We start from the raw sequence: 19454 nt of genomic DNA, 5'->3' as shown, positions 1-19454 counted from the left end.
GACTCTTAATTTTTATCAAGAATATCTTTTTGGATTTGAGGCTTTGGTCTTTGCAACTTTACAGATCTTCTTTATGCACCAAGAGCTTGTAACACTCCAAAGAGAAAGGAAAATTTGAAATCGCATCATATGACCCCTTTAACGTTTTCTTTTGAGCACTCATTTTTTCGGTATTGTTCTTGTTGATGAATGTTCAGCACCTTTCGGCAAATACTGTAGTAATAAGAGTAAGTTATGGATGAGACCTTTAAATACTGTATTGAAGTGGAAAATCATAAGAGATTCAATGACGCATTAAATCACTAGTGTTTATACTCGGCACAACTGCACTGAATATATTACTGTAGGACACTGCTGGGGAGAATTTCTTGTTGAAAAAGTCTACTTTACCTCATATAAATGAGGATCTCTTTCGTTCTGTCTGATTCTTTTGTACTTGTTTTGTGCACTTTTTTCCCTCCTCATTTGTATTGCTGCTTTTGTTTGGCCTCGCTCTAGTTTGGCTGTGTTTGATGTTCCATCTGATCTTTGCATGTGTGAAAAGTAGAAAGAGAGATTATTAAATTAAGATCTGAGAGGAAAGATGCTCATCAGACAAGCGCACACACTAACATGCACAAACTCTGTTTCGGTACCTTTTTCTCCATCTGCAGGTGACATACTTTCCTTTCGACTGGCAAAATTGCACCATGGTTTTCCGCTCGTATACGTATGATTCCTCAGAAGTGGATCTGCAGCATGGCCTTGATAAAAGAGGAAATGAAATCCGAGAGATAGTCTACGACACAGGCTTTAGTGGTAATGGCACGCTAACACTACCCCTTGACATTCATGAGCATTAAGATCATTCAAAGAATGCATCTAAGACTACAACATCAAACACCTAGAAATGCCCTATTAACCTCCCATGACACCTAAACAACAGCTTAAAAATACTCTAGCAGCCATCCTAAACACCCTAACAACCACTAAAAAAAACATTCTAGCAACTGTTAAGAAACCACTTAGAACAGGGGTGTCCAAGCCTGTTCCTGGAGGGCCACTGTCCTGCAGAGGTCTAATTAAACACACCTAAATCAGCTAATCAGAGTCTTCAGACTCACTAAAAGCTTCCAGGCAAGCTCATTTCTGCATGACATTGGCCCTCTGGGAGAAGTATTGGACACCCCTGACCTAGAACAACCTAGCAACACCCTAGACACCATCTAGCAATGCTGAGCAACCTTTTAAATGTTCAGACAAAGTTTTGTAAAGCCTTTGTACATTATTTCAGCCTTTGTGATTTTAAATTTTAAAAAAATATTTTTTTTTTAAAGGAATGCAATACTTTTAATGCGATATTTTACATTAAACTGTTACATTTCAAAAAATTGCCCACTGGCTTACCCTGCTTAAATTCCCTCAAAATGACAATGATGTATTATGTCATAGTAATGTTCTACCACGTATCCAACTATACACGAAAAAAAAAAGATTTTGCTTTTCTGGTCTCTCATCCCAGAGAGTGGAGAATGGCATATTCGTCACAAGGATTCTAGGAAGAATGTGCGAGAGGACCTGTATGAGGACATCACCTTCTACCTGATCATCGAGAGGTATCATGGATCATCCCATGTATTACATGTTTAACATCATCCTGCCCTGTATCCTCATCACCATCATTGCCATTTTTAACTTCTACTTGCCACCTGATGCAGGTAAAAACTGATGCCAGGATGTATTACAAATGGTTAAATCAATCAAATCCACTTTAAAGACATATCAGTATCAGAACATCAATACAAATGGCCATTTTATTAGATTTGGGTTTTATTGACCTTGAACTAATGAATGTCCTATTATTGTCCATTATAAATAGAGTTTATACCTGCACAGTTAAACAGTCTTTCAGTCTTGCAGTTCTACCAGTTAAAAGAGTAACAAATCATGAAGGGATCATCAGTACAAGCTAATTCCACAGCTTATACAGTATGGTCTATTAATTCCATTATATACTGTACAATTAACCTAATCACAAAAAACACATTAAGAATCGGTGTAAGTGTATGCATGAATAGATCAAGAGGAGCTCGCTTTTCTTTTCAGGGGAGAAGATGGGTCTTTCCATCAACGTCCTGCTGACTTTAACTGTCTTCCTGCTTCTGCTTGCCAACAAAGTCCCAGAAACATCTCTGGGTGTTCCCATTATTGTCAACTACTTGATGTTCACCATGATCCTGGTCACCTTTTCTGTCATCCTCAGTGTTGTGGTGCTCAACCTTCACCATCGCTCCCCCAACACACACCAAATGCCCCTCTGGGTGCGCAAGGTCAGTACAGAAGATCTCATATAGCATATGAACTTGCTTTCTACAAACTGGAATTATGCTTAATGAAGTTGCAGTAAATCTTGGTAACACTTTATTTCGATAGTCCACTTTAGACATTCTATTAACAGTAAGTAACTTTGCAACTACATGTCAACTAGCAGTTAGTCGAGTATTAGTAGACTGTCTGCTTAACACTTAAGACTATCTTCTAACACTTTCTTTGTCAACTTATTCTACTAACCATAAACCTACCCTAACAGTCTACTCTGAGAGTTAGTAGACATGTAGTTTCAAATTAATGAGAATTAGCTGACATGTAGTTGACATGTAGTTACAAAGTTACTTATAGTTAATAGAATGTCTAAAGTGGACTATCGAAATAAAGTGTAACCTAAGTCTTTATTGTGGGATGGAATATTTTTTTTATTTTTGGGTTGAGAATAAATTAGCATTAGCAAAACACAGTCACTCTGCTTTTGTAAGGAGATACACATCCTTTTGTGGAAATTATGTGGAGTCAGCTGCTTTCAACAAATTGACGGCTACATTGTTAAAATGACAGATGCAGAAAATGTTTCCATTTAGCATTTTCTTTTATTCCCGGACACTCCAAAACACCCCCATCTGCCGATTACAAACTTATGAAAAAAGGATAAAAATGAAAAATAGACAAGAAATACATAATGGTTCAAAATGGACAACAATTCAGTTTAGCAAAGAGAGTGTACAGCAAAATAACAGTATCTTTCAAAAAAGCAGCCTATTAACCTTTATCAATGGCTGTGAGCTCTACATTATTTAAACTTATTAAAGCCGTGGCCTCTTCATCACACCACAGTGACCCATTTATACCTTCTATTAACACCCGTTTCAAGCTACCCAATCACAAGTGGACAACATTTCTAAAGATTATAATTAAAAAAAAGCAGCATTTCTTTATTCACATTCAGTTCAGTTTTGCAGGACATTCACTCATGACAGCAAGGCCATGTGAAAACAGACGTGTGATGCAAGGCTGAAAGATTATTTGCTGGCCAAGTGCAATCTGTCTCTTTCTTTTAGAGCCTTTGTGAAGTCATGCAGATGAAGCGAGGACTCAGCCATCTCTAGGCGACTGTTGTTCCACAACACTAAGAAGCACTGTAGTGCTATTAATAAAGTGCACCAGAAATGATCGTTTTGCTTACATAAGTATTATTGTGCTGTGAATAGAGGATGGACAAATAACAAACATGCACAGTTCGAAAATCAACACTCATTCTGAGTAAATCAACATCTGTTATTACAGTATATGAATTTTAATGTAGAAACTTATAAGATTGTAAATTTACATTTCTTCTAGATCTTCATCCACATGTTGCCTCCATACCTGGGGATGCTGCGACCGAAACAGTAGACCCCTCTTTTTCTTGAGAAACCTGCCAAAAAGGAGAACACCCAAGCCATCAGCAGAGTGGCCGATGAGTACTTCATCCGCAAGCCCAACAACACCAACTTCCTCTTCCCCAAACCCCACAGGTGAGCTCCTGAGGTCATCTGAAGGTCACAGATCAGTAGGGTCATAGGGGTCAATTCGAACAGAAGGGAGAAGAGAACTGATTTCTTAAGATAATAGTGTTGCCACTTGAGCACAGGTACACAATAATAAGTATTCAGTAATGTTATCATGATAACTTTGGAGACACATTTAAAGACCCCAGTCATGTCAAAGGCCACACTGAAAATCTGGAATTCAAAATCTAAATCTGGACAAAGTTTTAGGACTTTGGAAAAAAGAATGGTTGGATGTAAAAATTTACTCTTTTAGGTTCCGCACTGTTTCTAGGTTGCTAATCACATAACTAATTATGTGGCATCGATCATGTCACATACAATTTTTTTTTACAAAGGGTAAAATGTCTCGTTTTGATTAGGTTTTTGTGGAGTTCATGCAAGTTCTGCTGCTTTAAAGCAAAAGGGGGACAAACCAAATGCTAAGATATTCTGAAATTCATGTTAATTTTTTAATTAAAATTTTAACTGGAATTGTTTTGCTGATGATATATTTTGTAATGAAAAACTGTAGCCTGTTTAATTAGAAAAATGCTAAATAGAGGCATTTTCACTGCTGGTCTCACACTCGTGGACCCCACTGTATGTGTGTGAGCACAGTTAAACGCCTTGGGGTTTGATTAATCCTTACTCTCTCTCTTATACACTTTAAATCACCTTAACCAGGGAATTTCTCTCTCAGCGAGCTGTGTGCGTCTGGGGTATATATGTGTGTGTGTGTGTGTGTGTGTGTATGGGGAGTGAGAAAAAAAGAAGAAATCATCACTAAAATAAAAACAATCAGCACAAATCGGCTCTGACACATTACCAAATGCTAAGATATTCTGAAATTCATGTTAATTTTTTAATTAAAATTTTAACTGGAATTGTTTTGCTGATGATATATTTTGTAATGAAAAACTGTAGCCTGTTTAATTAGAAAAATGCTAAATAGAGGCATTTTCACTGCTGGTCTCACACTCGTGGACCCCACTGTATGTGTGTGAGCACAGTTAAACGCCTTGGGGTTTGATTAATCCTTACTCTCTCTCTTATACACTTTAAATCACCTTAACCAGGGAATTTCTCTCTCAGCGAGCTGTGTGCGTCTGGGGTATATATGTGTGTGTGTGTGTGTGTGTGTGTGTATGGGGAGTGAGAAAAAAAGAAGAAATCATCACTAAAATAAAAACGATCAGCACAAATCGGCTCTGACACATTAGACCTGCCCTGCATCAGGCACGAGAGAGGCGGGAGGAGATGTAGAGACAGGAGAGAGTGTGAGAGAGAAAGGGAAGATGAGAAAGAAATTCGATGAGGCAGCGGTATCTTGCTTTTTAATTGGTTTTATAGCGTGTTTTGGCACCAGTGCCACCATGTTTTAGTCAAATTAGTCTTTCCTGATTAGTCATCTGTGTCTGCTGACGTACAGAATGAGGAGGGAAGGAAAAAGCGAAGGGTTGAAAAAAAATAAAAATTCTTCAAGACCGGCAGAGGATGCTATTGACCTTTTGTTTCATTAATTTAAAACACGGTCTTGTGCAGACACTCGCCAGACTTTTGACTATTGCCATCTAGCTTATTCTGCCCAAGATATGTAAAACATAACTTGCAACATATAACCACAGTTTGCTTTTTAAATGTGATATTTACCAACCCCACACCTTTCGAAGGGAAGATTGTTTAATGGTTTTGATAGACAGCTCTTATGCTTGTCAAGGCTGCATTTATTTCATTGATTAGAAAGACAGTAAAAAACTGTAATATTGTGAAATATTACTACAATTTAAAACAACTCTTTTCTATTTTATTATGTTTCAAAATGCAGTTTATTCCTGTGATGGCAAATTTGAAATTTCAGCATCATTACTCCAGTCATCAGTATCACATGATCCTTCAGAAATCATTCTAATATGCTGATTCGGTGCCCAAGAACCATGTATTATTATTGTTATCAGTGTTAAAAAAATAGAAAAAAAAATTCAGGATTCTTTGATGAATAGAAAATTCAAATGAACAGCATTTATTTGAAATAGAAACCAGTAATAATGTTAATAATTTTAACAATTATAAATGTATTTACTGTCACTTTTGATCAATTCGATGCAATTCATGGAAAATTCATGTAGACTTTGTCCATAACTACTCTTAATTATTTCTCAGACATACTCTGGGAAACAAATAACGTATGCAGAATATACCTAGTTGCCTGAACCTTTGAATACCATAAACTCTGCATAAACTTTGTAAAATCCAGCATTTATTTCTTCATTGGAAGTTCTCGATTTAGCATCCTGTGATGTTTATTCCCTGGAGGACTGATAAAATACTGTGTTCACTGACTCCAGAAACCTGTGAAACAGATTGGAGCTTTGCCATTCTGAATATGCATCTGATGGTAACTTATGGCTCTAATTGTAGAAAAAAAACTTATAATGAGTGCTTGAATGAATTTTAACAATGTTTTACACTTTGATTTGATCTATCATCTGCTGTGATGATGTTAATGCTGTTTCAAGTCTTAGATGTAGGCACGTGTTTTAACACACACTCCTCAGCTGGGCTAAAGCTTGCCTCTGCTCTGTTCTCCCAATCCGCTGTGCTCTCAGCCTGGCATTAACGTATGTCTCGGTCTAATGGGGTTCCACTCAGGTCACTGAAGCTCACTGGGGAACCACAGACTACCTGCAATGAACTCCTGTTCCTGCACCTGAATACACAAGTAGACATGAGAGCTGTGAGGAATGGAGATTCACACTGACCCCTTGTGGTGGGAAGTGGAGGTGTCGTATCTGAAAAATGGATGAAGAGAAAGAGAGGGGGCAGTGGGAGAGCAAGAAAGAGAGGGGATTCATAACGAAACAGATGTTAGCAAACAGATTCACAAAAGAGGAATGCAACACATCAGCGGTGATAAGCATTTCATCAGCACACTGGAAGGATTTCATGGGTGGGTGGTGACACCATCAGCATAAAGCATGGATTTGGGAAAAAAAAAAAGAGAAAGGAAAGAAAGAGAGAATGACCGTGAGTGGGTGACTGAATGATTGAGTGAGTTAGTTAATGAAAGAGTGAATTATAAAATAAGTGAGAGTGAATATGAACTGCGGTATACATTAGCGTGGGTCACCTTGACACAGGAGTTTTGGGAAGCTTTTTTTTCTGGTTTGGGATTATGTGGGTGCGCACGCACAGCAGGAAAGGCGCACAGCCCAATGCATTCTAAGGCTTTAAACGCTTGCACCCTTTTCTCAAGGACAAAGTAATGTGATCCTCCACGGATTTAGACTTGCTGTTTGAGGTTTTAGCCTGTGTTCATAACTTTCTGATCAGTCCAAGAAATCTACTGAGGTTAACTCTTAAAGTGTTTTTATGAATTATTGCAGTGTTTATCATAAAGAAATTGTGTGTGGTGTGCACACCATTAATTAATGAGCCCTCATAATCTTTATCCTATTAAAACGCAAAAATCGCTGGCGGCCTCAAATTATTGTTTCACTTTCACAGCACGTTAAAACATCACACTCTTACTTGAAATGAACAAACTGTGCATCATTAGAAAGATTAAAGGCTCTGGCTTTGATATTTGACCACTATTTTGACAAAACTGTTGCAGTGACAGAAATGTATTCATTTATGTCAGGAGTACAAAATAATAAATCCGTTCATGTATGGGTATGTCATTTATGTCCCCATGCCAAAATGGGGGGGGGGTGCTTGAGGACCTAAATAAAATAAAAAATTAAGTTCCGCTTACCCTCAACCACATGTCTTCAACCGATGACGATGCGATTGCAGCAATAGCAAACGACAACGATCCAGCAATCTTGCTAATTCCCAGTAAACCAAATTAAATCCCGCCCTGAATTTTTTCTTATTCAATAAACTGTTTCACTCAGCTATACATCACAATAACTTTAAACTTCGGGGGGAAAAAGGATATTTAAAGGTATAGTCCAACCAAAAATAAAAATTTTGTCACTTATGTGGTTCCTGCATTTTTAATCAAATAAATGTAGCCTTGGTGAGTATAAGTGACTTTTTTCAAAAACCCAAACTTTTGAACGGTAGTGTATTTGCATTTATGAATAATGTGTAAGGAATTGTTCTGATCCTGCAGTGTGATGTGTGCTCTTAAATGTGTGTAGGCTATTCTAGTCGTTATCTAGTGACTATTTTTTAAGGAAACTTCTATGTGCTGAATAAAGAGTAAAGAATGTGTTCTGAAAATCTGCTTTTTTGTCAGAGATCACGCCTTTTGCATGCTATGTGTGTGTGTGTGTGTGTGTGTGTGTGTGTGTGTTTATTTGAGAGATTGTATATCTGCTGTCGCCTTGCAGCAATAGCAAATGCCTTTACCACAAGACAGACAGAACAAATTGAACAGAGACAGAGAGACGGGTATGTTGAGAGGGTGAAATCTTCATGCCTTCATGTTGGCCACTTTGTGCATGCGCGTGTGTATGGGGACACCGTTACCGACAATGTCCTCAGATGAATGGCACTAAGCCAATTCAGATGCATCAAATGAATACCACAAGGCAAAAAAGTCCTAAACACTTGAATTCATATCTAATAATGGCAAAATTAGCATTTCGAGTTGGTCTTTAGTAATTATAATTGGGTTATATTAAGAACAAGTAGGAAAGGGAAGTCCCCACGCAAGTATGTGAGCAGTGTGATTGTGTGTGTATGTGAGTATGTTCACTCCTGTCCTTTCTCACCCTCCGGAAAGGAACAGTCGTGCCCACCTCTTCCCTTTGTTCTCTCACAAAAGTATCCACACACACACACTTACACAAACCATCAACAGGTGCCTGCCAGGGCTGCCACAGAGTCCACGCATTCCTTTCTCCCTCCCATAATTCTCTTTCCTCCCAACCAATCACAGACCTGCTTTTCAAAAGTCAGGTTGCAGGGAGGAGAAAAGTGATGAGATGACCATGTCAGGGTTCAGTAGGGAAGGTTTGGTACAATCACACTGGGCTGTTGGTTAGAGAGAGGACAGAGTCTGTGGGATATGCGAGTTAGTGTGAGTGCATGTGAGAGCTTGTTAAGGTGTGTTTGTACGTGGTGCCAGTGGTGACGGCTGGTGCCAAACTGTGGATATACAGATTGTACTTAAAATGAAGGCTCTGCTTGGGGTCCTGTGGTGCTGCTGGCTTCTAACTCTCACAGGTAATACAGATCTGGCAGTTTAGATGTGGGAAGAGTGTTTGCGTTGACGTATTTGCACTAGCATTCAAAAATTTGGGGTTGTAAAGGTTTATTGGATCTCAAATACAGTAGAAAAAAATTATTAATTATTAAAAAATATTATTTAAAATGTAAAAGTTTTCCATTTTTAATATGTTTTAAAATATCATTTATTCCTGTAATGTCAAAGTTAAATTTTCAGCAGCCATTACTCCACATGATCCTTCAGAAATCTTTTTAATATACTGATTTGGTGCTCAATAAACATTTCTTATTATTATCAATGTTGTGCTGCTTATTACTGTGGAAAAAGATGATCATTTTTATTTTCAGAATTTTTTGATGAATAAAAAGTTCGAAAGGACAACTTAAATTATTTACTGTCACTTTTTATCAATTTAATGCATTTTTGCTAAATAAAGATACATTTCTTTAAAAAAAAAAAAAAAAAGACTTACCCCAAATGTATGTATATATGTGTGTGTATGCATGTATATTTTTGTTTCTAAGAGTTTATGCATTATTATATAAAATGTTATGTTAATACATTTTGTGAATGTACTGCATAATTTACAGTATGTACAATCATATTTATATTAATATATGTTCATCATGAATAATTATTTAATTGTGTGTGATTTTTGCTAAAAAAAGATACATTTCTTTAAAAAAAAAAAAAAAAAAGACTTACCCCAAATGTATGTATATATGTGTGTGTATGCATGTATATTTTTGTTTCTAAGAGTTTATGCATTATTATATAAAATGTTATGTTAATACATTTTGTGAATGTACTGCATAATTTACAGTATGTACAATCATATTTATATTAATATATGTTCATCATGAATAATTATTTAATTGTGTGTGTGTGTGTGTGTGTGTGTATATATATATATATATATATATATAAATTGCATATAAATATATACATGTAATATATAAATTACTATATTAAATATATTAATATTGAAATAATTCGAAAATTATTAATTAATTAGTTTGAAATTCGGAATCAGTATATGGTCTGTTTATCTGAACAGACGTGATCACAGATAGTAACAGGTGTATATGTCACCAGTGTGTCAGTTATGTGCTTTCATAAACTGCATGTGACGGACTGCATCTCTCTGACACACAATCCATATAATGTTTAGAATGCTACAGCATATTTGACCTTGTAATAAGGAGACAAAGAAAGCAGCGCTGAGGCCATTAACTCCTCTGAATGTTGATCTGGGTCAGCCCATTCTTAGAAAACCCTTTTTATGACTACAAGTCAGAAGAAACACTGAGAGCGAGATAGACAAGTCTTATTTTGATTACGAAACAAGGAGAGGAAAGGAGTTAATGACCTGCTGAAATAAAACAAGCATTTGTGTGTCTGCATGTGTGTTTTCAGTGGCATCCGAGGCTGAACGCATGCTACTGGAGGATTTGTTTCAGGATTACAACCTGAAGGTGCGTCCAGCGCGTACCTGGAATGAGCGAGTGATGATCCGAGTGGGAATGACTTTAGTACAGCTCATCAGCTTGGTATGATACACATAACACTCATGCATAAACACGTCCACACACATTTTCCTATGTATAGAACATTAGCTTTCATACGGAAGGACTGACTGTGACAGCATGCCACACTCGACACGCGTTAGTGCCGCGCTAATCTCTCTTCTCTCACAGAACGAGAAGAATGGAGAGATGACAACAAACGTGTTCATGAATATGGTGAGAGGCTGATCATTTATCTCATCCTTCCTAACCGCTGTTTATTTTCCGCTTAAATTGACTGTCACTTTTTATAACTGCAAGTCATTTTTGGCTTTTCTTTTCTTTTTTTAAAACTGTCTTATGGGCTTTCTTTAGATGTAGAGCAAATAAGTGTGCTCGTGGTGCTCAGTAGGATAATGCTGTGTGTGGCAGAGAAAGAATTGGATTGCTTAACTAAGGGAATTGGGGATACATTTGGGGATAAGGTCTGGGGATGAATTTGATCTCAATAGATTTGTCAAAATGTCTCCTTAAGGATATCCTGATTTGGATAAACGGTTAAATAATGTTTTAAAGAAATGTTTCTTGAGCACTAAATCGGCATAGTAGAATAATTTCTGAAGGATCATGTGACACTGAAGTCTGTAGTAATTGCTGAAAGTTCAGCTTTGCCATGACAGGAAAAAAGTACATTTTAAAATCATTTATTTTTTAATTAAACAGTTAATTTAAATTGTACTAATGTATCACAATATTACTGTTTTTACTGTATTTTTTAAATGCATCATGCAGCATTGGTGTATATATATATAATGTTCTTTAAAGACATCATTTCTAATCTCAGTAAGTGACTGGGTTAGTGTCAAGTTTTTCTGTCAAATTATGACGACCAGCCAAAGGTTCAAAATGGCTTAATAAAGTGTCAGTATAAAAAAAACAGTAGAATCTGATGGAAATTCCATTCCCCCCTCCACTCTCTCTTTCTGTCTCTCTCATTTCAAGGAATGGACAGATTACAGGTTATCTTGGAATCCTGAGGACTATGACAATATTGATGTTGTGCGAATTCCTCCCTTAAAAGTGTGGCGTCCAGACATCTACCTAATCAACAAGTGAGATCATCCTCCAAGAAGGCCACACTGACAAGCATTTGAAAGATGTTGTTTTAAGAAGTGCATGATCGGCACTGCTCCGCAGCAACAGGGCACCTGCCACAGTATCATACTTGAATTAAAAACCTTTTGATCTCTTTACACTGTAAAAATTGCTTTTAGAAAATAAAACCTGCAAATGACACTGAATTTAGGACTTGACTAAGAGGTTCTCTTTCTGTTTCATAGTAATGATGGTCAGTTTGATGTTGCCCTGTATGTAAACGTGCTAGTGAGAAGCGATGGAACCGTCTCCTGGTATCCACCAGCCATCTACCGCAGCTCCTGTTCCATAGAGGTACATGTGAACTTGTTAGTATGCTTACATGTTAAAGTAATATTCTTGAATCATAGTAAATAGACTTCTATAGTAAACTAAATTCCTTTGTCAGAGTCACAGAAACTATTGTTGGAGTTTAATTTGTGTTGAACCTTAAACCACAAATCACTTGAACCATATTACTGATTTAAAGTTGTACTATTATTGTGTTGTACACTGTAAAAAAAAATCCGTAAAATTTACAGTAAAAAAACGGCAGCTGTGGTTGCCGGAATTTTACCGTAAAAAATACGTAACTCAGAAGTGGACCTTCAGTACGGTCTAGATGAAGATGGCAACGAGCTCCATGAGATAGTGATTGATGAGAATGCGTTCACTGGTTAGTGTACTTCATCCTAAAAGTGACAGCTTCCTTTCCAAGGTCAGGAACCGTGGAATATTACAATAGTGATTATTTGTATTTATTTATGAAAATAATATTTGTACAAAGTTATTATATTCAGCATAGTAATATAGTTAAATTACCTGTAGTCTGTTTATGGTTGCCAAGCAATGTAGCAACTTGGCACATGGCACACTCTCTTCTTCCTTCTATCTCTCTTTCTCTCATCAGTCCTCTCTCTTCCCTAAGAGAACGGTGAGTGGCAGATTTGTCACAAGCCCAGCAGAAAGAACATCCACGATGACTTGTATGAGGACATCAGCTTCTACCTGATCATTGAGAGGAAGCCTCTGTTTTACATCATTAACATCATCGTGCCCTGCATCCTCACCAGTGTGCTGGCCATATTTGTCTTCTATCTGCCACCTGGTGCAGGTGGCCATCTTTAATTAGAAAATCAATATGTTGACTGTAAATTGTGCAGTTTATGTTCAACTTTGATGTTTTATGAAACATCCTGACTAATTAAATATACACTACCATTCAAAAGTTTGAAGTCGAGTCCCTTATGCCTACCAAGGCTGCATTTATTTGATCAAAAATGCAGAAAAACAGTAATATTGTGAAATATTATTACAATTTAAAATAACTGTTTTCTATTTTTATATATTTTAAAATGTAATTTATTTCTGTGATGGCAAAGTTAAATTGTCAGCTGCCATTACCCCTGTCTTCATTGTCACATGATCCTTCAGAAATCATACTAATATGCTGATTTACTGCACAAGAAACATTTCTTATTGTTATCAGTGTTGAAAACAGTTGTGCCGCTTAATATTTTTGTGGAAACATGTTTTTTTTCTGGATTCTTTGATGAATAGAAAGTTCTTTAAAAAAAAATCTTGTTGACCCCAAACTTCTGAACAGTAGTTCTTTGTTTTTTTTATTATTTATATTTGGCTGTATGCAAACTGTGGATGACATTGTTTAACTTTGTCTTGAGCAATTTTAAATTTATCTAATCACTTGTCATTTTATTTATACTGAAAGAGGAATGGAACACAATGTGTCTGTATGTAAGACATGTTTTCTGATCTCTCCCTCAGGTGAGAAGATGACTCTGTCCATCTCAGTCCTCATTGCTCTCACTGTTTTCATGCTGTTGTTGGCTGACAAAGTCCCAGAAACATCACTTGGCATTCCTATCATCGTTAACTACGTAATGTTCACCATGATCCTGGTGACGTTCTCAGTCATCCTTAGTGTGGTGGTCCTGAACCTTCACCACAGGACTCCCAGCACACACCACATGCCCTTATGGGTGCGAAAGGTGACCTTTAGGAAGATTCACATTCAGAAAAAATCTTATTATAAAAAGCAGTTTATTCATGTAATTCAGTAAACTTACTTAAACCTGAAAGCATTTCCTGTCATCTAACATTCTACAGGTTTTCATCAACTTACTTCCCCGTTACTTGGGTGTGCTGAGGCCCCAAATTGAGGAACCAGTGGAGGACGAGCCAAAAGAAAGCATCCCATTGAGTTTTCTGGACAAAGGTCTTAAACCTGGAGGTGAATATTTTATCCGAAAGATCAACCCAGAGCTGGTATTGCCTTGGAGAGGAAGGTAGGTATTGTGTGCAATAAAAATCAGTTACTCAGTCTCAGTCAATCACAAAATAACCCTGCTTTTGTTTATAACAATTTGTGTGTCTTCCAAAACTTTTAAGATTAAATGTGATATAAATTGCATGAATATGAGATAATAGCGTATAAAAGTTATGTCATGAAACTTTTAAGATGGCGCAGGCTGATGGGTTGTTAATGCAAACTGATGATATTCACAACATTACACGACTTGGCACTGATTGGTTCATGTTGCATACACAGCCAGTGAGCTTGCTGCTTTACATTTAAATGGCTGGTTAGCATCCACTAGAGCATTTCGCAGCACGCCTTCAGAGTTCCTCTGAAACCCTCCACCTTCCCCAGCTCCACCTGTATAGATCTGCTACGGGTTATTACATATGCTATTTGTGCAGCAGCAGTATGTCTTAAATACTCAGCGAGCTGTATCTGCTCATGTATTGGCAGTAGCAAGTTACTGTACTTGCTTTGCAGCAGCAGCAATAATCTACAAAAACAGCAATAACCAACAGTAGCGTAGAAGATCTATTCCGCCAAGACTGGCAGTACAGCAATATTGTCATATCCATTACCATGCTAAAATCTTCCAAGAGTTGTCATGATAGAACTATATGCATGTTCTATAGAGTTGTATAGAATAACATCTGATTTGGTTGTGGTTAAAGTTTATAACCACAAAGTGAAGTTTACAATAGTTTGCCTGTTTTTTACCTATTTGTTATGTCTTTTTGCTTATTGGTCTTGTCAAATCTGTTTGACTGCAAATGCGAAGTACAACTCTTGTTAGACACAATTAATGAACACTCACTCAGACAAAAACACACATAGATGCCAAATCAATATGCAGCACTTTAATGTGCTTGTACCATAATCTGCTGGTGTTGGCAATATTGCTCGCTTTTAAACAACTCATAAGCGTGGATCAGGGTGAGCGGATGATGAAAGTCGCTGTGCTGGCTAGGGCTGCACGATTAATCGAATGCGATTGTCATGCGCATTTTCAATGAAAGCAGTTTAATCTTCTGTTTATTCAGCTGCAGCTATAGGCATTTTCTGGGTTTCTTCTGCAAGGCGTATTTGGAGTTTCAGCGCGAGAGCGCCCTCTGGCCTTTGGATGGAGATTTACTGCTGATCACAGAACCGGGCTTCACTGAAAGATACGCATGACAATCGCAGCTTCTGTCGAATCGCGATCTCGATTCCATTTCGATTTATCGTGCAGCCCTAGTGCTGGCTGTTCCTCCTCTCAATCCAAGGGCATTTGATCTCAGCCCAGTTAAGCCCAGTCACCCCTCCAAAGTCGCCAGAATCTAAGCCCTTGTTGAGCTGAGGCATTAGAGTGTAATGCACACAAGAACAGCAGGGGAGGGCCGAAGGTAGAGGATGCACATAAATGGATGAATGGACATTTGGATGGACAGATTGATGGGTTTTTCCTGAAAACGTGCACATGACTCTGCTTTATTGTACAGTGTGTGGTCTCCATCTGTCCTTAATAGTAGTAATGAACTGTTTGGTGGGCCTGGGGTGCCTATTTTCCTCCTCTTCATCTGTTTGAGAATGGCTTGTGACCTGTGGCCTGTCATTCTTGCTCCTGTAATCTGGTGCTGCAGAGTGTGCCACTCTTTAGCCAGTCTAACAGGTGGTCTTAAGATGGCTGCATGCCGCTATAGAGCTTTATTAAAGTGCTAAGCTCACAAGTCCTTCAAGACATGGCACCGGTCTTGAGGGCTACAGGATAAGAGAAGTGATTTCAGGGAAAGTTAATTTTGTTGAATGTGATCCATTTTTATTAGCAGGTGGTACAATGCTATCCAAACTTTGGAACAACCCAAAGGCCTAAATATCCTGAATTTCTTGCTAAATCTAACAGTGGTTTGACAGCAGATGAGTGGTCCCAAACGTGTTTGATGTCAGAGTTTGGCTGGTGTGAAACGTGTAATGAACTCAGGTCTTGCTTGAAAACAGGTGTCTGGATACCCAATACACAATTGGTATGAAAGCAATAAGCCTCATTTTAGAAGTTAATTATTAAAATTACATAATTTGAGTTTGTGTTGTGATATTTTGCAAGCAGAGTGTCATTGATTAATTTGTCATTGATTCTTGTCAGACATTTTAGTAGAAATTTTACAGTTTTGGACATTTGATACTCCCTTTTCTCCTCCTGAGTCCTTAAAAGTGTTAGGTTGTAGTAATTTTGTTCTTTTGTTCTTTTGGGGTTTGGTGGTGGTGGTTGTGGTTTAAACAGCATGCTGATAAAATTACAACTTTTGCACATGAAAACACTCTCAGACATTATGTTCAATTTCTAGCCATTTTAGAATGTTTGAACATTGATTCCACAGAAAATGCAATGAAATGAAATGAAAGAAATGAAAACAGCCTACAATGCTTAGTAAAAGTTGTAGTCAGCATGTTACTCTGATGTCCTGCATATGTTTATTTAACTGGCTGAAAAGACAAGTGAAAGAGTATGAAGCGCAACATGATTTGAATCTGTGTTGTATTTATGTGCATTGTTTGTTTATGTTGTGCAGAGGTCTGTGTGCGTGAGTTGTGTCTGTGCAGATAATCATTTGAGGATGGGTTTTTATATTAAGTGTGTGTATGCAACATGTGCATAGGAAAGTGAATGCATACATCACACATACAGTATGTGGAAACAAACGTTTGTATGAGTTGTTGGAGTTCCTGTCTATACCGGTATGCATCTCATTGACTGTGCATATCATGTGCCGGACGTGTGGTGCTCTCTGTATAATCCCTGTTGGAAAAAACTCACCCTTGAAAGAATGGGAATGTGAGGGAGGTCAGTCCCAGACACAGCACTGCTCTCATTCATGCTACACTGTATGACAGACTCATTCCCACTATAGCACAGAGCAACACAATATTGACCTCTACAATGAACTCATGCTACTGTACAACACAGCATGCAAAACTAGCTACTGCACATTTCTATATATTATTAGTGATGCTTTGTAATTGCTATTGCTCATACTTGGTTATTTATTTCCATAAAATGTTACATTTGATACATAACTCATCCTGCAGGGTTTGTACTGTTAAATTGTCTGCCTTGTTGCAGAGAAGTATGCTGTTACTTGTAGTAGATGAAATAGATGATTTTCTCCTAGTATGATGATGGTGAGCTATGCATGAATAACTCAGTGCTGTTCTAAAAATGTAAACATGCAACAGGTGCAGTAAATCATTATAAATAAGTGCATGTTGTCTAAATGTTGCCCTGACGTTTCAAAGTGTGCGGCTGTCACTTGCAGACCAGTCAGGTCATGGGATAGGTCATATTTTTCAGGATAAAAGAGGAAGACAAGGGCAGGCAGCACATTTAACCAATATGCAATACGATACAGTATCAAACGTTTAGGCCAAGTACCACCTAGTCTCCAATATTCCTTTTTTTCCCATCTTTTTTTTCTGTTCTCAGTATTGACTAAATTGAAAGCTGAGTGCTTAAAAACTGTGAGCAATATAACACCATATCCTAATTAATATCAACGGGCCAAAATTGCTGCTCATACTTATAAGCAATTTTCAAAGGAATGAAAAATTTATTGAAAGCTGAGTGCTTAAAAACTGTGAGCAATATAACACCATATCCTAATTAATATCAACGGCCAAAATTGCTGCTCATACTTACAAGCAATTTTCAAAGGAATGAAAAATTGTTGAAAATGTACTCACCCCTCAGGTCATCCAAGATGTAGATGAGTTTGTTTGTTCATCTGAACAGAGTTAGAGAAGTGTAGCATTATATCACTTGCTCACCAAAGGATCCTCTGCAGTGAATGGGTGCCGTCAAGGTCCAAACAGCTGACAAAAAACATCACAATAATCCATAAGTAACTGACACAACTCCAGTCCATCAATTAACCTCTTGTGAAGCAAAATGCTGCTAAAATATGAGTCCTTATCCATAATATTGCTTTCTCCGGTGAAAAAGTTATCTTGTCTGAATCAGGAGAGAAATATGCACAGATCATGCATCGTTTACATGCAAAAAACAGTTCTAAACAAATATTTCTGTGGATTTTGATGAGAAAGGGAAAACAGGTCATGGACTTTTTCACTGGAGGAAGCATCAGTATGGATTATGGACTATATGACAGAAGTTTAAAGTTCAAATGCATTAATGGTGGATTTGTTTTACACACAGTTTTGGTGGACTGGAGTAGTGTGGATTACTTGTGGATTATTGTGATTTTGACAGCTGTTTGAACTCTCATTTTGGTGGCACCCATTCACTGCAGAGAATCCATTGGTTAGCACGAGATGGCCTGAGGGTGAGTACATTTTTAGCATTTTTTTTTATTTTAGGGTGAACTATTCGTTTAATGATAATTGTTAGATATTAATATTAATAATCCACTTACAGTGAGTGGACATGGAAACACTGCAGCATAACAATTTGTGTTTTGTTAGTACACTTATGAACCTTTGTTTAGAGTTAATCATTCTTTTATTTTTGTGTATTTGTGCTTTTCAGTCATAACGAGAGCACTGTGAAGTTGCAGAGGTTTTCAAACAGTGACAACTTTTGTCTGATTCTGCCTCCGAATCTCAAATCTGCAATCGCCGCCGTCACGTACATGGCTGAACAATTGAAGAAACAGGATGTGGACGGTACTGTAAGTCTATGAACACACATGCTCACAAACCACACACATTCTCATTCACTTTCCGTCTCTGTTTTTCCACACAAACTCACAGATACACAAAGAAACCTTTATCTAAGGCTCTTCCTCTCGGTCTGTCCCTGATCCTCATGATTATTCATAAATTGACAATACACATCCTCCTGTGTCGGTGAGATCAACATATCACATTGTTTCTGTGTTTGATGTGTGCCCGTGTAGATGACAGATGACTGGCAGTACATTGCTGTGGTTTTGGATCGGCTCTTCCTTTGGCTCTTTGTCATCATTACTACCCTGGGCACATTGGCCATGTTTCTGGATGCCAGTTTCAACTACACTCCTGACCAACCTTTTCCATGAGCACATCCCTTAAATGACAGGCACACAGCTCCTGAACACAAAACATACTAAGACTGTAGTTGGTGTGGACTGACTCTAGGGGGCATCAAAAATCATATTTATTTGCCCTTTCTTTCTCTCTTTCTTTCTTTCGATGTTTCCATTATAATATATTGTTGATATGTTTCCATAACAAAATATTTGTTATTTTCAATTTCTTTCAATTCATCCACTATGCTTATAATCATACATTTACTCTTCATTTGTCACTTATTACATACTGTATTAAGTCACTATATGTAATAAAACTTTAAGAATAATTATTTTACTTCTTAAGTAATATATTAAGAAAATGTTCTTAATGTTTATGTTTCTTAACTTTTTCATTGATCTGATGTTCATAAAACAAAGAGAGCATGTAAATTGTTGCCTTTATTTAATTGTTTTTAATAATTTATTTATTGTTTA

At 37.3% G+C, this 19454-nt stretch overlaps 2 pseudogenes; both read left to right on the top strand.

Annotated features, from left to right (window-relative positions):
* The window catches only part of LOC107750770 (acetylcholine receptor subunit beta-like), a 12635-nt pseudogene extending 8804 nt beyond the window's left edge, over positions 1 to 3831 (top strand).
* Positions 3832 to 8965: 5134 nt separating this feature from the next.
* Positions 8966 to 19007, top strand: LOC107750784 (acetylcholine receptor subunit beta-like; annotated as a pseudogene).
* Positions 19008 to 19454: the final 447 nt, after the last annotated feature.

The sequence above is a fragment of the Sinocyclocheilus rhinocerous genome, unplaced genomic scaffold (genome assembly GCF_001515625.1).
Source record: "Sinocyclocheilus rhinocerous isolate Xijiao unplaced genomic scaffold, SAMN03320098_v1.1 scaffold1564, whole genome shotgun sequence".
Classification (NCBI taxonomy): Eukaryota; Metazoa; Chordata; class Actinopteri; order Cypriniformes; family Cyprinidae; genus Sinocyclocheilus; species Sinocyclocheilus rhinocerous.
The sequence above is the reverse complement of the archived record's forward strand: the minus strand, read 5'-3'. Positions and strand labels throughout refer to the sequence as shown.